This window comes from Hesperophylax consimilis, chromosome 4, assembly GCF_061612785.1.
Source record: "Hesperophylax consimilis isolate HC1 chromosome 4, BYU_Hcon_1.0, whole genome shotgun sequence".
In the NCBI taxonomy this organism is placed as follows: domain Eukaryota; kingdom Metazoa; phylum Arthropoda; class Insecta; order Trichoptera; family Limnephilidae; genus Hesperophylax; species Hesperophylax consimilis.
Window position 1 is genome coordinate 18,024,032 of NC_142839.1, and position 21,212 is coordinate 18,045,243.

At 31.4% G+C, this 21,212-nt stretch overlaps 1 protein-coding gene across 8 annotated transcripts in view; it reads left to right on the forward strand.

Moving 5' to 3' along the window:
- The window catches only part of CadN (neural cadherin), a 583,020-nt gene that overhangs the window by 506,126 nt on the left and 55,682 nt on the right, over positions 1-21,212 (forward strand). The window lies entirely within an intron of this gene.

A 21,212-nucleotide genomic window follows, 5' to 3' on the forward strand; every position in this document is an offset into this window, starting at 1 on the left:
GAATTTTTTTTTATGAAAAAAAAGGTTGAGGTGTTTCAAACACGCATCACATTTGATGTCCAGCGCCCGCGCCATTTAGATTTTTTGACATTTGAATATAGAATCCTAACACCTTTCATATATTTATCAAATTCCCAGTCAGTTCCCTAGCACAATAGCCATGTTGTTATATTTGTCAGCATCAGCAAATGTCACAATTGAACAAAAGTAAAATAACCGGTAAATTGGCCTCTAACGGGAACCAAACGCTAAATTTAAAAATGTTCGTCGTTTGGGGGATCATCAAATTTATGTGAACGAGTTTGAGACATTCCAGTATGTATGTAAGTAATATAATTATTATGTTTGTTTAAACAATAGTATGAAACTAACCTAACCTATTCATTTAAAGTGAATTATCTCGTTCTGGGATAAAATTTCTATTTTGGAGCCTTATCGGAATTCCGGTGATCAATTAAATTAATTAGAAATTAATTCTAATGGCGTTTAAATTCTATCAATCTGTAGTTAATTAATATATGTCTGAACAGTTTAAACGGATCACTAAAAAAATGTGTTTTTTGCGGCACCGTTATAATCCTTGATTCTTCACGAATTTTATTTATTTTATCGCGTTTCCCAGACCGTTTTGAAACACGAGGACTAACTAACGTTTGTCGAAATAAACGTTTTCCTGTTAAAGTGTTGAATTATAAATGTTTTATGGAGGGTCTAAGTTCTTGCTCTTTGTTTATTATTATAAGTTACTCAGCGTGGTTCCTGCCTACTTTATAAGAGCTGTTTTGCTGTTGTTGTCTCCTGAGAATTTTGTAGAATGATCCGGTGAGGCACTTAGATGTTTATTTTGTTTTGAGATTGAGTTTTATTAGTCTTTGCGTTCGATGTTGTGTATAAAATCTTAACCTTCTCCGGAAAGGTTCCAAAGCAATAAAAAAACTTATGTAGTCCTTCCGCTTAGCAAAAGTTATTGTTCGTTAATTTAACTAATCATTTCTATGTAAAAATTCATGCGCGTAAAAACGCCTCAATAAATAGTTCTATCAAAAATTTAAACAAAAGACAACCAACTATTAAAAGCCTAAATCTTTCAGTATTTTCATGATCAAAAAATTTACAGTCATGATCTTCTTAGAGTAGTTTCTAGAAATGAGAATTTTCCGTATTTGCCACTTCCATAGAATAAATTAAATCATTCATCAAAAATATGCAAATATAATAATCCATTTGTTTATTCTTGTTCAATGATTTCATTCCTGGAATTACAGATGAAAATAATAGTTTCCTTTTATGTATGACCTCAACATTTCAAGGACGTTTCTCGAAGCTAAAAGATAAAGCTTGAAACTGTAGTTAAAATTTTCATTCTTTTTATGACTCTAAGGACGGGTTGTTTCGGATCATTTGAGTTAATTATCAAGTTCTGTGAAAGATTTTTTCAAGTTCCATTATTATTTCAGTTATGTCAAACAACTATCCTATAATTATATAATAACAGAACTTGAATAGGAATTTCACAAAACCCGAAAATGACCGTTGAAATTTGATGAATTGTTCAAATACCGATACAAACCGGTCCTAAGATAAATTGTAAAATTACAAAGACGAAAATTCCAAATTCGCACAATTGTAAAATAAAAAAATATATATTATAAGTAGAATAGGTACGGAAGGTTAGCTCTGAAGTATGGTTTAAACCATTTTACGGATTTATGTTTTTAAGAGACTATTATCTGTCTTGAACAAATGTTGACAGTATTTTTTTTTATTATTTTATGTTTTTGGTTTAAATCTGTCCCATTCTCAAGATGCAGAGACAATACAGCAGTTGTCAAATATATGTATACCCTTTGTTAGCAATGTTGAGTTTGCTCTTCACCGGCTCCGAATAGCTTCCCCACTTAATATGCCTCGTCCTGATTTCTGACCTTACGTAGCCTTGTAACGTTTGCGGGTCCAAGTGCTCCTCCACAACATGTGTTCCCGGCATATCAGACAAGCCTTACCTCGGCGAATGAAAGCTTCAATACTTCAGCTTCTTCGAGTACACTCGCGAAACAGAGTTTTCTTCCGATAGCTTTCATAGAATTCTCATCAATTTCATTTATTACCTCTTTATTGTGAATTAATTTGGAGCCTCAAGAATTTAAGAAGCCTGTTTATATTTATTTATTATATGAAGACATTGTGCGCACTAGAACTCTATAATGTGATTACATCTTTGCTATAGGAATTCTGCTTTGAACTAATCATTTCCCTAAAAAAAATATTAGGTACATTCCTGGAAATCATTTCAGTTTCCAAAAGATAAAGTTAAAGAAAAAATATTTTTTGGAAATGCTTCCAAAAACAATCGACAAATTAGTTTATTAAATTACATTTAGATTATATTAAAACTAGTTATTGTCTCTGACTTCGACTGATTTTGTTCAAAATCACATCGCTAATAATAATAATTATGTTTTGATGATTTGTGTAGCTCCGTTTTTGAGAAAAATCACCTCAAGTGTACTGTACGAATATATAATATATTTCTATAGCGCCAATTACTAACTATATCGTAGCCTTTAACAGAGTGTTTTTGTTAATACATATTTTAATATATCAGCACTTATAGGAGTCAACAGATGTCGCACATTACAATTAAAGTGGATATATTTATCTAATATACTATCTAGATTGCGCTTAGTTCGGCAGAATCTTGCAATCATACATAAAGATGGCAGCTAATAAAACATATGGGTTAAGTAAATAAAGATTATGTTGATAGTTCTTAGTTGAAGTATAAATATGACTGAAAGGGCTAGGTTCGAATTAGATCAGTATTAGAGTAAAGCCCCGGCAAGGCTGAGGTCCTGGGTTCAATTCCTAGATGCCATTGAATCTTTTTCTGATTTTTCTGTTTCAAATTTTCATTTGAGGTTAGCAAATATTGTCTTCAATGATTAGAAACTACTTATCGATGTATTGTGTGGAGTACTCCCACTATCCGTAAATTTAACGTATATATCGAATATTGGTTTTTCAAGGATTTTTTAAAAAGACTTTTGGGTAGAAACGAGCCCGTCAGTTTAAAATATTTTTAATCTGGACATTGTTGCGTTCACTTTTTTGTTGTTGAATACGGCTTATAATAATTGTAGTGTAAATAATAAGGACGGTGAATTTAACTGTCGAATCTACCCATTAAATATCATTATATTAAGGGCTTCTGAATATTTATTAAATATATAAGTTTTTAAAAGCAGTTCACACAAAGTTAAATAATAATAAAACCAAAGCCTGTTTACAAAAGTCAGGTCTAAGAACCGCCGCGGCCTTTTGTTCTTACTTTCTTCCAAGATAGATGGATGAAAAGGGAATTTTGTTACCTGGAAGAGGAGGAAATGTTTTCGTTGGGAGAAAAAAGGAGAGAAAGGGAGAATGGTAACAAGCCGCTACTCGGAGTTTTCCGGAACCAAGTTTTATACAAAGGAAACGAACAAGTCTTAAATCCCGTTAAAAAAATATTTCACGACTCGCTGAAGAATATTTATTCCTAAATTCTCATCTGCGAAACGACCGTGTAAGAAATTACATTAGCAACATGCAATGAATAAAATCACTTTTTCCTCAACCTTCACGGAAAGTGAATTTATTTGGCTTAACGTCTTTCCAAATGTTTGCCCAGCCATAAAATTAGATGTATTAGTTACGGCGAAGACAATTCCGAAATAATCAAAGTCAATAGCTTTTGCAATTAAATCCGCCATAAAAATAGATTACCGTTGAAGCAAAAACATTCAGTTGATTGGTTTTATCACTGTGATAGGAGATAAATTAAAATGAAGTTGTAGAAACGTCTATTTCAATATAATTCATTATCAGTCATGAATTTCATTCTATGTTCATCTGAAACTTGGAACCGCAACTATTGGGAGCTTTTCATTTTTAGAAGTCGTTCTAAACTTCAGCAGATCTATAAAACTGAGCTTTAGAATCGTTTCCCGCCGGATTGCTGCCAATACCATTACCTACATACTTAGTTTGTTCAAGTTTTGAATAAGGTCTAGCGACATCTTTCTGTTCACATGATATGATATTATTGCTCCTGGCGTGTTATTTCCACGAGTATGACCGTAATAAAAGTAAAAATGCTTAACGTTCTACGCTTTGCAGTGTACTTTTCATCAAATGGTACTTTTGCTGGGTTAAAGTTTCTTAGACGGGTATGCCATTCGGTCAAAAGTTAACTAGCTGTATCATTCGTTTCGGTTTTTTAACATAATGTTATGGTATTATAGCCAATATAGACGTTACTTTCTTTTATAGCTGCTTTATCGTCAAACCTTTAAAATATAAAGACTCCGTACCTACATTGAACAAAAAAATACACAAACATTAATTTCCAAGTCCATGAATTATACAATATTTTTAATAACTTTCGCAAAAAAAAATGTTTAGTTTTTACACCTTCAAATGTACTTTCACATATAAGTCTTGGAAACTTTACTAAAGTTGATTAATAACTTTACTAAGATCAATATTCAAATCCTTTCCACTAAAGCATGTCGAATTTTTTTTTCTTATCGTAACGGTGAAAATTTTTAATAAAAATGAAATTCTCCCTTTGTGAGGTGCGGTTCGTTAACGGCACCGCCTTCCAAGTAATGTGATCGTGAGGAAAAAAATCATTTACTCTATATTCATGAGGTGTAATTATCCTTGATTTTTTTTCCAGCTGAACCACATTTCTGCAAGAGTCTATCAGGTTTCCAATAAGTTATCGGTTTATTGGAGTTGTAAAATGTCTGAGTTATTCCCGAAATTCGGTAATGATGATCGACTGATTTACGGCATTTTTTATCCGGCAATATTATGCATTAGAAGGAACGATAATTAACGTAATAATTGAATAATTTTATGTGAAAATCACGCGGCTACCGCTTTATGTATCTTAATATAGAAGCTTGTGATCACTAACCACATACAATCATTTCAAGTACTATAGAAGCTTGTGATCACTACTCACATGCAACCATTTCAACTACTTCTTTCGCAACATTGGGTCCTACTTAGCTGATAAAATAAATAATAATCGCCACACATAATACAGCTAATGAAACAACGTTAGAGCATAATATCATTCAACCCACCACGGAGCTCGAAAAAAATAGAATTATTTATCTCTTAAACCAAATGCAAATGCTGAATCTGAGCACTAAAACGTAAAACATTACTTAATCTATCCAAACTAATATTGGCTCCTCCAATATCATAATTATTTATTACAGAGAGAACCTGATAAATAAACTGAGAACCACTATAGACAATGAAAATTGTGCTATAGCAATCCTCGAAGACCTTCAAAAAGCGATCGATGCATGAGACACTGTTAAAAAAATCGGTGTAAATGGCTTTGCTCTCCGACTCATTAAATAATAGGTAAACAACTGAATTCTAGTTTAAATAACAAAAATTGTCAACTCAATAGTATATACAAGGGAGTTCTTCAAAGATCCATATTCGGGCCACCCTTATTTCAAATGTGTGTAAATGATATCTGTCAATAAACCTTAATGACGAAATCTTCTTGTATGCAGATGGTACTGCTATATTTTACTTTTGCAAACATGAGTCATTTAAGCAGCACATACAAGACCGCAAAGGGATATATTTACAATTATTTTACAAGCAATAATTATTCGCCTGAAACACTCATCCACATTGAAAAATCTCCTGGTAAAAGATACATGACGCTATGCATAAAAAATCTTGTCTTAAACATTAGTTTACCAAAAAAAAATAGTAAGGATATATTTACCGCTAATAATTATGAAGTTAGTGTTGATGATGCAAGAAGCGTCCAAACAGTAAGTGATAATTATTCGTATTATTAACGCATATCTCATAAACCATTATAAATAGAAAAAAACCTACACCTTTAAGATAATGAAAAATTCCTGGACCTTCACACTGATAAACACTCATTATTTATACACTACATATAAGAAGGAGAAGAATAGAAAAAAATCTAACAGAAAAAATATCCCACTAATTTGTTTATTTGGTAAAATAACTCATCTTCTACCAGCGTAAGTGAAGAGGGCAATGAACTATATTTTAATCCAATCCCAACAAAATTATCTAATAGAAATATGCACATCACGTATAATAACACAATAAAGTAATAAAAATGCATTTTAACTATAATCCTTAAAAAAAACCTTAAAACTCAAAATCAGAAAACTATACGAATATAACATGTGCTTAATAATCTACAAAATCCAAAAAGGATTTATAATCACGAACACAACACTTATGAAAACATAGTACATGAACGAAACACAAAACAACGTACTAAATTATCCACTATATTAGTAAAGACTGAAAATTGTAAAATAAACATAGGCCATGAGGGTGTACATGCAATCTCCTTCCCGATATCCTGAAAACAGAAAAAAGAATTAACATATTGAAGAAAAACTGTTTAACCTTAAAATTAGTCAGCAAAATGAAAATTTACGTATATCAGAATAAAATGTTACTTGGGTAGTAAACAAATATATTAAGATGTTTTTGATGTGTATTTAAGTTAAGAAAGTGAAAACGTATATTTCTTTTAAACTTAATAAAAAATAAAATACTGCTTACAAACAGAAGTTTCGTATAACCAGGATGCATTATTATTCGTTCATGCACCATCGTCTGAAATTGTCTAAAATGTTTTTGTCTATTCTCCAACAGATTAGTTTGCACAAAGGATGGTCTCCTCATTTCTATGATTGTGAAGTTTTTCGATCAAAATTTATTGAATCAGAAAGGCTTCTCAGACCGTATTGATATGCAGTATGGCATCGCAAATTTAAAATAATTATTTACATAAATTAAGAGATTTGTATATCTCTTGAAGTTAGTACCTACATTTATCTCTGAAAAAATATTTGAAAAAGACTGTAAAATGTAAGTTTTTTTAGGTTACCCATATCCTTTACTAGTATTTCTCTCCTCCTTACCTACTTATTAGTTTTAAAGGATAATAAAACTCACTTATCTAAGCAACTTATTATATATAATATACTATTCTGTCTAAATCTTATTAAACTCCATGTACATATAAATATAATATATAAACTATTTGTTTCTTATAAAATAAAAAGGAATAATTTTTGCTATAGCTTTATATTAAAAATAAGTTTCCAAAACAATATCCATCTTGTTTGGATCGATTCAATACAATGCAGCATATTTTTTTAAAGTCCGCTAAACTTTTATCTTATTGCTGTTATGTACGACATTGTAAATAGTTACAACTTTCATGTTTGAGCAAACTACCATAAATCTTTAAATAAACAACACCTTTTAGCTAATTGACTAATTAACAATGCCTACATTCAATTTGTTTGTTTTCCCATCTTTATTGAAAAGCTGTAATTTTTAATTTTCGCACTACGCTGCCTCTTTATATCGTTATTCCAAAAGTTTTCATGTTTCAAACAATTTTCGAAATGGTTCATAAATAATATACGCGAGTTTATAGAATATTTTCAATTTAGGAGAACAATACCGGCGCCCGGTACTATACAATAGATGTTCCGGACAATTGAACGGTTTATCGCAACCTTTTAGGCCGCGGCCGGCTTTGACTTAAGAGGAACGGCTGCGCGGATTTTACTTAAAACTTCATTTTGGATGTTAGACCAAAATACCCTATCGAACTGAATCATTTATTATTTAATATGGCAAATATCTAGTACCGATATGAGCTATTGTATTTATTTGTGTTTTAAATTATAAAATAATATGAGCCATTAAATAATTCGTTTTTCATGATTTTAGAGGCAACTTAGCTTTTTTGTGAGTTATGGGAATTTTCAAAGAAATGATTTTTTAATGCCGTTTATTTTTGTACTATAATGTATTTGGTCATATTTTCATAGTAGATAAGACAAAATAATTATTTTTAAATATTTAGTAAATAATTTCCAAAGTTGCAAAGCACGATAAATCTAATTCTGTAATGGTCTTTTTTTATAATTTAAAACACAAATAATATATATATATGCTTTACTTGTTTATTTTTAAAAAAAATACTCAGTTTTGATGAGTATTTTAGCATCAAATCCAAAATTGAACTTTTTATGAAAAAGGTCGCGCAGCCGTTCCTTTTAATGGCTTAAGATATATATTATAAGTCTGTTCCGTTTGTTCAGTGAAATTATTTTCCTTCTCTTCATTTTATGGAAAAATATCTCTACGATGATTCCGAAAAATATCTGGCATAGACGACTAGTGTTAAACGGGGATTTAGGTGACGGATTTTTAATCGATTCTTGAGTATTACGCTCTTTACGACGTACCTACGTATCAAAATTTATACGTACGTACGTCACGTATCAAAATCGGTCAGCCTTGGCTTTTGGATCACCGCGATGTCTTTAATGTAAAAATTATAATACATATTATGTCGATTTTCGTTCCTTCACGTTTCAAAATAATATTACCTTGAAGCGAAATTCTTAAAACGCGTTTAAGTTTAAACTCTTAGCAATCAAAATTGACGCATATTTTTTAGATATTTATGACCTTAAAAATGTAATTTTTGTTTTTGTTCAAAGAATTGCTTTTAAAAATCCAAGGAGTGTTAATAATCTCTCGCAAGTAAAATAATTATTTAGTCTTTAAAATAACATTTTTATTGAATTTTCGTCTAATATTTTGTTTCCAAGTATTATCATTCAATCGGTACACATTTTTTCTGATTAAATGTGATATCTTTTACATATAATCGATTTACCTACATATTGATTAAATGTGTTATCTTTTACAAATAATTGATTTACCTACCTATTATGAAATGTGTTATCTTTTAAATACAATTGATTTGCCTACTTTTAGCTAGCACTAAAAAAATATGTTTTTATATTATTTTCAGTCGTCTACATTTAGTAACTATTTATAAAATAAACTTAATATCTGAAATATATTATATATAATATATAAATAAAACTTTAACAAAAACTAATTCAATATTAACGCGATATTTTGAAAAAGTGTGCTGTTTTTAGTTACTCTTTTGACGTCTTAATATTTTTCATTTGTTAGCCACATAACGTAAATTTCTAGGGCTTGCAAATGTTTGTATTCATAACTAGGTTAATACAATATTCATGTACAGTATATTATTTAAATAAATTACAGTATTGAAAGAATACAAAATAAATTATTACGTTTTCTAAGTTTTAAAATGGGTAATCCAGCAATTTAGTTGATCTACAACACTCTTTTAAATTATATAAATATATCATTGAAGAAGAAGATAAACTAATAAATCTAAACAAAACACGAAACAGAATAAGACAAAGAAAATAAAAAGATAACGGTCACAACTAGGAATCGAACCCAGGATCTCTTGTCTTACCGGGACAGCTGTCTTAAACTACTCGACCATTGGGACCTATTTATTAAGCGTCATATTTCAAGTTCAGAATTAACAATATCATCTTGCAACTAATTTTTCCCATGTGTTTTGGAATCTGCCTTTTTAAATGGAAACAAAGTTTCTTATGAAATTGGTTTGTAACCAAGATAGTGTCTTAGATAAACATATCCGATTTTTATTTATATGGAGTACCTTGACTTTTTAAAAGTCTAAATGAATATTCATGTAATATATGATTGAAGAAGAAGATAATACTAATAAATCTGAACGAAACAAGAAACAGAACCAGTCACAAAAAATAAAAAGATATCGGCTACAACTAGGAATCAAACCCGAGATCTTTTGTCTTACCGGGACGGGCGTCTTGTGAAAAATTTTAAATTTTCCGACAGAAGGATTTTTACTGACTTGGTATTTCTATATAAAATTAACTACATAATACTAGAAGTCAGGTTTTATTTCAGTGTGGAAAATTATGGTACTTATATAAGTAAACTGTGGAAATAAGTCTTACTGGCCCACACAAATTTTAAAATTATTTATTTTAAGATCAGCCTTATCACGATCAGAAAAAGAAACTTCGATTAATAAACCACTTTTTATAAAATAATAATATTTAAAACTTAAAACTAAACCAGTTCTTGAGCATAAAACACGACCACCCAACATAATATTACATTAAATTATAAATTGAAATCGTTGTAATCAAAAACTTAAATTCGAAAATATTCCCACTTTACGATTTTTTCATACAAAATGTATTGGTATCCTACTTAATAAGGTTTACTGCTGTTTTTTTTTCTTCATATTTATTTGCATATTTTTTTCCATTTTATGATGCTTTTGATATTTTCCTTCCTGAAACGGGTTTATTACATTCCAACTCATCGGAGGTACATAATATATTATTGCTTTTTATTATTTTACTAAAGTTTTTTTTACTAACAGCTTATGCAAATTGTTTGGAAAGTACAGGAATTCAAGTGTTCAAGTAAGTTATCAGTTACGAAATTAGACTGTAAAAATCTTTATTAAAAAACTTTATTTCGTTCTATAAAACAGGCCAGAAGTTAGACTGTCTATAAACATTATTCTCGAACATAAATCATGGCTGGGAAGCCAGAAGCAAGGGATGCATGAGATGTGTGCTCCCCGCGTGGTGAATACTTAGGGTACGTATACATTTGCGAACCTAAACGCGAACCGTACCACGAATTACGGGAAAGAAACGAAGCAACTGCCATTTTCGGTTGCTTCGTTTCTTTCCCATAAGTTGAGGTTTAGTTCGGCTCGCAGATGTATACGTAGCATTAGGCGCAAGGTTCACGGCCCCAGCCTGCCCCGATATCCTCTTCTCACAGTTAGATCATTACTCCGACTGGTGATTAAGACTTTACGTACATTATTGTTATTATAATACGGCATGCAGCCGTATTTCCAGCCGCCTAAGCGCCTGAACAGACGTAACTACCATTACTGGGAATTATTTGATCAAATTTTAGATATTGAATAGTGGAAGCTTGCTTTTATGTCACGAGAGAGATGCGATGTATTAGCTAACACCTTCAATATTCTATTCGGTTAATTAAACATCATCTTTAGTTACTAATGCACGGAATATAGGTTATTAAGAAAATCCCATTAGCAGTAATACGAATTCCCTATACCTACGAGAACCTACTTTTCCTTTATTTATGTATTTATTATTAATACTAGCGTTGATGTGGCTCAGTCTTTCTGTCCAGATAAAGTAACAATAGCGCGTTTTCCTTTTACTTCAACAGATGGCGATCTTTTCGAATAAAACTATTTATTGAAGATTCAAACACAAATTGATGTAACCAGCAAATCGGTTTAAGTTTACTTCCTCGATGGATAGGCGGTAGAAGTTTTGCCATTGCAACCGGAAACCATTCCACGTCTTACGTTTCTGCTAGGCTGCTAATGGCGCTTTCTGCTGCTGACCATGTTTAAATCAATGGGCATTACAATTCAGTAAAAACTAAGTAGAAATTTTTGAACGATTTTAAGTGGCGGGTGGTGATTTGAAAGTTATTTTTAAATATTAAATCTTAGGTATTATTATTAAAAGATTTCTTTTTAAAAAAATCTGCTTTTTCATTCAAAATTTAATTTACATTTTTCCAGGGGATGATGAACCAACATCAACATTTATTTTAAATTTGATCATTATCGTATTTAGTTCAGATAATTAGGTTCGGCGATCTTCGATCTGATTTCAAGCTTCACCTAAAGCACAACCAGTACACCGCACTTCATATTATAAAGTTAGAAAGGATCTTAATTTATCTGTAAATCTGGGAACTTTCATTTTCAGAACCGCTTTTAATATTATATGATGCGTGTTTCAAACCGTTACGATTATGTATTACTTGGTTTCAAAGACAAAAAATAAATTATCTGCCTTCCATTAACACCTTACAGTCATCCTAAGCTCATGCTTTGAAGATCATTTTAATACCGCAGCTTTCAAATGTAATAGGCCCCTCGTCATCTTCTTCCGTGTCTTCGTTTATCTCCACGTCAAAGATCGTCTTCCTAAATGATCATTTCCTTTCCGCTGATACGCATATCTGTCGCCTGGCAAACCTCGGAGAATACTGATTAATGAGCTAATGGAGTGATTAATTACTGCTGGATTCTTATCATAATGCTTATCCAATTTCACCCACATTGTCATCCTATATCGCTTTATCAGAAAGGTCGGAACAATGTAGAAATTTATTGAGACTTGATGATTAAGTTTTTATTCTAACATTACCCTAACTTTATTATGACATTTGATTATACTAGCTTTTCTAACGCTTGCGTCATCAGTATCATGTTTTGTAAGATTAATCAGATATCACAGGCCTTAAATTCAGAAGACAGTATCGGAGATATTCCATGAAAAATACCCTGTAAATTATATTAATCATCTATCAAAGAGATATATTATTCTGACCGAGACACGTAACACAATTTTCTCAAGCCTTTTTTTCGATAAGACGTAAAAAAATACGATGAAAAATTGATTCACTTTTGACCGTATCAGCGTTGCTAGAAAGACAGATGTTATGCGCTGTACGAATAGGTACACGAGACTCGTGTTAGAAAGAGTAGAAAGTAGAAAAATGTGTTCTGAATGTTTATAACAATTTCATAAGCTTAAAGTCTTGTAATAAAATGCGGAGCATGGTGGTTGGTAGTCTCGCTTTGATGGATCTCTTTGAAGAGGACATAATAAAGTGGAAGCAATCCTTGGACCCTGCGGGCGACTAATATGAGATTTTCCGCCTTGCTAGCCTGACGACTAAATTGTTTGACCTCCACTATGGACTCAATTGATTTCGTTTTCTTCGGAAATTGATTTTCTCCTTTTCTATTCATTTTATGGCATTTGTTATGATAAGTGATTTATTTCTATTGACGGTTCTTCATAATATTAAAGTCAGCAGCAAATGTGAAATTTATTTCCCCCACCAAAGCCACCTACAAAAACATTATCAAATAACGCACTTCAAAAATTCAATTAAGTATTGAAAATGAACGTTGTATTTAGGTGTATATATATATTGATAATATATATAACGTTGACAAACTCGTTTGATTAATTGAACAAAAACTGCTTGGCTAAATTTATAATAATAGAATTTTACTTATTCTTAAAGATAAATAAAAAATTGCTTATTCCTAAATCTAGAGAATTTTATATGAATCTTGATCACTGTAAGCTTTGCCGCAATTTGCAATTTAATTAAGTACCACGTTTTAACGCTGCCTTTCTCTGATGACATCAAAATCTCTAACGTTTAGGATTTCTTAGTATTCCAAACACCCCTGGAAGTGTTTTTACAATAAAGATGCTCCGCCACAAAGCTTTTCCATGAAAGTGTAAGTAACTTCTCTTTCATAACAACGCCAACATGACTTTCTAATGTTAGGCAGTCTTTTCGCGAATACTTTTCTGAAGCTCATTTAAGTCGCTTTTAAGTTCCGTGGACGCAACTTTAAATAAATATGTATAAACAAAATCTTCTTACTTTTAACTTTTAATACCAGTAAGGTCATGTTTTCTGGGCTCTGCTCTAAAGTTTTATGCTGACTTAATTTAAACATCTCTCTCTAAGTTTCCAAATCGAGTTTTCATTATTTAATGAATATTTTACTTGAATAAAAATCAAATTTGTAAAGAAAATCCATTTCACTTGTAATCAGGATTGCTTTTAGTATTTTTGAAATAATAATCTCAATAAACCGCATGGATTTCTGCTCTAAATTCACTGAAGTATAGCGTATCTCTGTATCTAAATTCACCGAAGTATAACGTATCTCAGTGTCTAAATTCACCGAATTATAACGTATATCTGTGTCTAAATTCACTGAAGTATAACGTATCTCAGTGTCTAAATTCACCGAATTATAACGTATATCTGTGTCTAAATTCACTGAAGTATAACGTATCTCAGTGTCTAAATTCACCGAATTATAACGTATATCTGTGTCTAAATTCACTGAAGTATAACGTATCTCAGTGTCTAAATTCACCGAATTATAACGTATATCTGTGTCTAAATTCACTGAAGTATAACGTATCTCAGTGTCTAAATTCACCGAATTATAACGTATATCTGTGTCTTAATTCACTGAAGTATAACGTATCTCGGTGTCTAAATTCACCGAATTATAACGTATATCTGTGTCTAAATTCACTGAAGTATAACTTATCTAATTGTGTTTAAGTATTTCTGACGCGTGTTTTTTTGTTTGTTTGTTTCATATTATAGTTTAATTTTATTTAAGACTACGTGAAATTATCTTATTATCTACCAAATTTCACATTGAGATTTCCCAAAATCGATCTGTTTGACTGGAATCGATTGATCAGGGGTCGCAAGGAGCTCGTGATATTTTACATAACATATTTTTTCTGGTATTCTTACCAATAGCTCTTAACATGTTCATATTTTTACCTCATATATTTCTTTTTTAACGCAAGGCCTCAATCAGCTCGTGATATTTTACATAACATATTTTTTCTGGTATTCTTGCCAATAGCTCTTAACATGTTCATATTTTTACCACATATATTTATTTTTTAACGCAAGGCCTCAATCAGTTTGTATTTTTAGGATAATGTATGACCACTTCCATAGTTTAGTGGCTTGTGTCGAAATTCATTACAGTTTTTGAAAACATGTTTTCATCAGCAGTCGGATTACCGTGGTGTTTTTATTCATATACATTTATAAATATCTTACGGGATGCTCCTGATCGTATTAAAAATGTAGTTCCCCATCAAAATTTAAAAAAGGTTTTGATCGAAGGCTCCATACCAAACGTATATTATTTATAACCTCGTGTCACCTTTTTTAACGATAAAATCCTCAACTTGTATCACATTAACTGCGAAAGCAAAGGATTGCATCTCTACGAATTTACTGAAAATAATAAATGAAGGTGCTCCGTTAACATGCCTAAACTACACATTATGTGTCGGTCTTTTTCGTAGAAGGATTCGCAGATTCCTTTTCCTCACTTGTATTAACGTATTACTTCTTAATTCTGAACAAAATATGGACTTGTGTTTAAAAATACATTTTTAAAAAACCTGTACTAAAGTAGATTCCTAAGCAAGTTCACGCTTTTTTTTGTATTCTGTTTCATACTTGACGGTTTTTTTATTTCCTCCCATAGATATAAATTTCTTTTAGATAAAGATTTGTTATAGTTGATGACAAGGTCCACAGTGTGCAAAGATTAAATCATAAGGCGGTTTTTTTCTGATGAAAAAGCAGAGATTTTATGTATGCATTACCTTTTCTTGCTGTGCCGACGTAACATACACATGTAACCTTCTGCATATTCACTTGATATTTTTGTCTTTAGTTTTTTTAAATTTTCAATGTACACATGTCATTTGCTTACTTCCATTGTTAACTATTTGGTACCTACTACTTCTTTACGTTTTTTTTCTTTTTCACCTGTCATTTACTATACCTTTATATGTTCTAAATTTGTGAACCTATCTTCAATGTATTGGTCTAGGACATATTTTATGGAAATCAATAAAAATATTAAATGGTAGTATTATATTTTAAATGTATGTACCTATATAAGTTTTCTTCCAAACAAAGAAGTTGCACACTCCAAAAAAGTGTTTCTTCAGATTTGGGGAAAAGATACAAAGAGAAGTATTTGCAGGAGGTCTAAAGTACGAACGGTTTTTGCAAGATTCCCGAAACCCAATTCTTGCAAAGTGTTTGTTATCCTGCAAAGTTCCAAAGACTCCGCACCTTACGCTACTACCAACCTATCCAGACCCGCTTAACGTGAACACAGAACTTTGTTTTACATGTTATAGAAAAGTTTCCTTCGAGTTTTGAACAGTTGATAATGAAATGTCTCGTATTGAAATCCCTTTTTTAAGGTGTGGCTTATACTCCAATAGTTTCCTAAATATGCCTACTACCAACAACCCATTCCAATCTTATGGTACAGTTTTTTTCTAAACACTTTTAGCTGTCTGTAAAAATGATCGTCTCTACTCGGGATTCACTAAAAAATTTACATCGCTTTAATATTTTATTAAAAGTTTGTTCTTTAATTAAATATTTTATTTAACAAGGAAGTTGAGATCCTCTTCCCTCTGGTTGAAGACAGTAGCAGTATCCCCACGCAAACCTGAGAAGGTTCAACAAGGCTTCATGTTATCATGTCAATTCTCACGACAAAAAAATGCGTGACATTGTTCATTTCATTTTCTGCGAATCACTAATAATACTGATGCTATCAAATTCCAAACACGTTATTTATTTCTAAATTTACCATTTAATTTGTACACCGGAAATGGGGCAATAATGTTTTCGCTGTGCAAATATATTATCTGATTTATGTTCAAGTAAGTAAGTTGTTTTGATCAGGCAATAATAAACCAAGTTTCCACTTTATGCTCCAGTATTTTCAGATAGAAAACAAAATTTTACATCATATTTGAGAGCTGCTCTGATATCAATAGTTTAAGAGAGATATGGCCGTCGTTGGTATCTAAGCGCATCCGTAGTACTACTTCTGGTGTAAGGGTATAGCTGCTACTTATCTCTTCTGTGGTTCGTAGAACGTACTACGTAGTACCTTTACCGTAGCTGTCAGCCGGGCGCATTGGGCTACGTGGTATTTTATATTACTTTGTTCTGGATTTCGGTGGCATGTTCTGGCGAACGATAGCACTGCCAAGTTTTAGCAAAAATAACGGAGCTCAACAAGAATAAATTATTTGTCTTGGAGGATTTGTCGACTGCATTTGCTACATTGTTTCGCTGCAAACTTGTAAATTTATTTGTTTGCTAAGACGAATCAAAGCAATAATTATTTATGTGTGGGTATTTGTATAACTTGTATTCAACTGTAAGATTAGATTTTACAGCCTTCTTTCAAATACATACATACAACGTATATCATTACTATTTCTCATTCTCTGTGAATTAATATTTTCGGCTCAAGTTTGCAAATGATCGTAGTACTGCACTTAGTGCAAAGTGTATCCATTAGTAAATTATAAGTGATTGAAAATCTTTTTTTTACATATGACATTAATTCATATATTTATTTTATGACGGTGATACTCTTTATTTATATAGTTGGCGAAGATGTTTTAATTTTGAGCTATACAAACTGCGTAATTAAAATCATTTCTTTCATTGCTTCCATGTTGACACAATTATTTTTAATTGGGAAACATTTTAATTAAGTATCTAAATACACATTTGCCTTTAATCTCAGCGAATTCTTAACAAAAATATTACTTAATATTATAGACAGTGGAAACCCATTCAAAGAGATTTTTTAACCTATCCATTAATATTAATACCTACATAAGTTATACTTAAATGTTCAATTTTTTTTCCTTTTGCGAATAATAATTATTTAGGAACAAAGTTATTTATTTATTCTTAAATTTGTGAGAATTTTACCTTTTTACATTCTTCCTTTATACACGGTGTCCGGAAACTCGTAGTACAAGCGGGAAACTGGAGAATCTACACCACATGGGGAACCCAAAAAAATATAAAGTTTTTTGATTTGAGCATTTTCAAAAAAAAAAAAAAACCAAAAAAAAAAATTTTTCGGCTATTTTAGGGTTAAAGTTTTTTCTGGTGTTTAGTGTTGAATAACAGATGTTTTAACCCTGCAGAGCAGAAATATTTTATGATTACACTGAGTTAAATGAAGGGTGATTTCAAAATAATGCTTCAAATCCGAGTTTCTTCATTTGTTTTACTTTCAAATAGTTTTAATTAGTTGGGTACTTTGATCTTCAGTAATAATTTATAAGAATTTGATTTAAAAAAAAAAAAAAAAAAAAATCAACTTCAAACTCGATTTACTCGATAACGAAAGCTCAAATAAAAAAAAAATATACCACAAAATCGACTCCAAATGTGATGTAGATTCACCAGTTTCCCGCTTGTACTACGAGTTTCCGGACACCCTGTATATATTTTAATATTTTTTTAATCTAAAAAAAATTAAATGTTTTTACAAAAATATCTATGTACGAGTATTACAAAAATGAAGAAAGATATACCAAAAATAGTAATAGGTATATTTTACTAAATAAACATCTATTTCTTTGCTGCTTTTGTAGGTCAGAAGTGCAGTTTTGTGTTGAATAGAAAATCTATCAGCAAGTTTTCCTACTCACGCCACATCCATTGCAATAGCAAGTTTTCTAACACAGTTTTCCACTTAAACTAATTCAGTGTCTACAGTCTACAGTCGACGGAGGTAAGAGAATCTTGAGTAATATATTTGCGTGAGAGGGGCAGCGGCGGTGTTGTAATTCCCCGAGTGCAGTGTATAAGCAACGCGGTCCATCGCATATGCATGAGCAAGAAGCACTGCTCTATGCGGAGGTGTCGGGTCGCCATGTTAAAAAGTCTATATAGGTTTAGCCTAAGCTAACACTTTACATAGTGTTACTGCCCAGAACAACTGCGCTAATGTTACAACGTTGCGTTTTTATATATGCCACACGCCTTGAAGGGCTTACTTCATGTGTATGTCTTGGAAATTTTTATACAAAGATACCATAATATCAGCACGTAATTTCACTAAAAAATTCTGAACATTAGATAATAAAATGTTACCTTTAGTAGCTTTGTGAATTTAAGACGCAATCAATACGTAATTATACCTCAAATTATTATTTCACTATAATCATACCATTTCTCCGTTCATTATTCCGACTTTTGACAAGACCTGACTAAATTATCTAATTAACTAGATCATGGCATGTATGTATATATCCTCAATTTATTCTTAGATAAAATTGTTTGTATTAATACCATTTTATGAAATTCTTCAAGTGGGTAGTTCAAGTTCTTTGGAGGATAAAACGTGTAACCTTTTGAAATAATATTTGCTGTTCATTTCGTGTCACCTCCGATAAAAGAAACGATGAACTTCAATTAAAGCATTTCTCATTAAGATATTTAAGCAGTTGTAGGTCTAGAGAATGATAAAGAAATCTAAATTTTATAATATTCCACTTGGAAGTAATTTAATGTTTGTGAATCGGGTGAAGAAAACACTCCTTGGCACAAGCGAAAGTATTCCTATAAAAGATGTGAATTGTGATTAATAATTTTAGCTAAAGTAATTCGTCGTGGGGTATTGGGGCAGGCGGACCTTGTTACAAAAGAAATTAATTTGTTCTCGTTTGGTGCGGAAAGGCGGATTTCCTTGGCATTTAAAATTCCGGCAGGGTAGTTTTTTAATCTTGTCCCTGGGCTTGTTGGGGCGGACCGGGTCGGCTTAACCCCGGAGCGGTATTCATCCGTGGGGCTGTCCAACGTCCAACGTCCAACGACGCCCTTGGCTACTAAAACAAGACTTTTTATCAAAATGCTTACATATACCTTACCAAAGAGTTTGTACAAGTTCTATGCAATTAAAGTAACATTTTAATTATAGTCTCTCTACACTTTCTGGGCGATCATCCCCAAAATATAAATCTACTTTCCCAGGGTTGTTATTCGAAAACACTCCATTACAATATAACGTACCCTCGACCGGCATTACTTATTCCGTCGTATCGGGATGTGTCATATAGATTCCGGTTCCCTCTTAACAGAGTCAATCAAGCGAAAAAGCACAACCAGAAAATATTCTAGACATTTTTAACATTGAGACATTCTCATTATATATCAAAACAAAACCTTCATAAATAATATCAAAGCATCTACTGAAAATCGAAAGTTTAAATATAAAACATTTCTATCAAATTCAAATCATGATCCGTGCGTAAAGTTTTTATAGCCTACATAAAATATTCACGTAAAGTAGGCAGTGATATTTTATTGAAATTTTGCTTCCCCGAAGTCGGCTCGCGAACATATTGTGATTTCCTGTTGAGGGAACTTTGGCAATAGGAACTGTGTTCGTTACCCCCGCCATCCACGACAGGACCTCCTAATGCGACTCAGATATAATTACTTTCTCAGCATCAAAGTTTACTTTGACATATCCTTGAGATTCTATTTCTGATGATGACAAATTCATACCATGTACTACCTTAACTTAGGGCATATGTGGCAAATGTTGTCTTAAATTTGATAAATCGCTTCTTTAAGGGTAAAGCAATTTATTCCAATTTATCTTATATGCTTACAAACGTTTTATTGTCTTCTTTGTTGTTTAAAAAAATATATTATATTACATATTGAAATTCATATTTCGTATCAAATAATCCTCGACCTTGCATATTCCCAACTCGAGGCAACATGTCTTGCTCGAGATTGTTACGATTGCTTCTCAATAAGGTAGCCTATTATTTTCCAAGTAGGTTCTGCCCTTGTGATGACTTTGGTTCCATTGTCTACCATTTCTTGGCTTATTCAATTTTTTGCATTTAGTTTTGTTCTTGTGTCTTCAGTATATTTTTAGTCATCAATGAAATTAGATTTCTTTTATTATTCAATTTATTAACCCCTCCGGCGTTTTAGGGTTATATATGACCGGGAATCCGTATTTTATAAAATTTATTTATCTATTTTCTATCATGCGGAAATACATAATTTATTGGCGTTAAAAAGAAAAATTATAATTCTTTCCAGTTTGCCTCAAATATTTATACTGGATGCCATTAATAAAATCCTAAAAAATAGACAAAATGAATAATTCATATTTCGCGCTGATATAGTAACAATCAGTTTTACTTTAAAAAATTTTTTTTTCATAATTTAAAAAAGTGAAATTATAGTGTTCTTACAAATTCCACAAACAAAATGAACGTTTTTTCGAAATTTCGTGTTCCCACAATTTTTGACGATTAGAGTAACAAAATAAGTAAAATTGTGGTATTTTTTTCGTTTTTCAAGTTTGATATTAAAATTTTATTATTTACCAATAATAATGTTTATTTTAAATGGGTACACCGGAAACATAATTTTATTTAGTTTCTAAAACAGTATCTGTTTTTACGAAAAAATAAAAAAATACGATGTATATAGCGCATTTGAAATACACAGAAAACATTGCAAACTGAACAAAAGTTTTGAAAGTACTGATGGGTTTTAAAAGAGCTTATATAAACCTCATTATCAAATTTAATCAGTGAAGGAGATAATATTCAAAACTCTCAGTGATGTTTGAAATAAATAAAGATACAGAAGAATAAAAAGCTGGCGGTCGCGACTGGGATGTAAAAGAGGTATTTTGGTTTGTTTTTGTGTCTTTGTATAATTTATGTTTCAGTAAGAGTTGTTAATAGTGTCCTCTTCATCCTTATTTT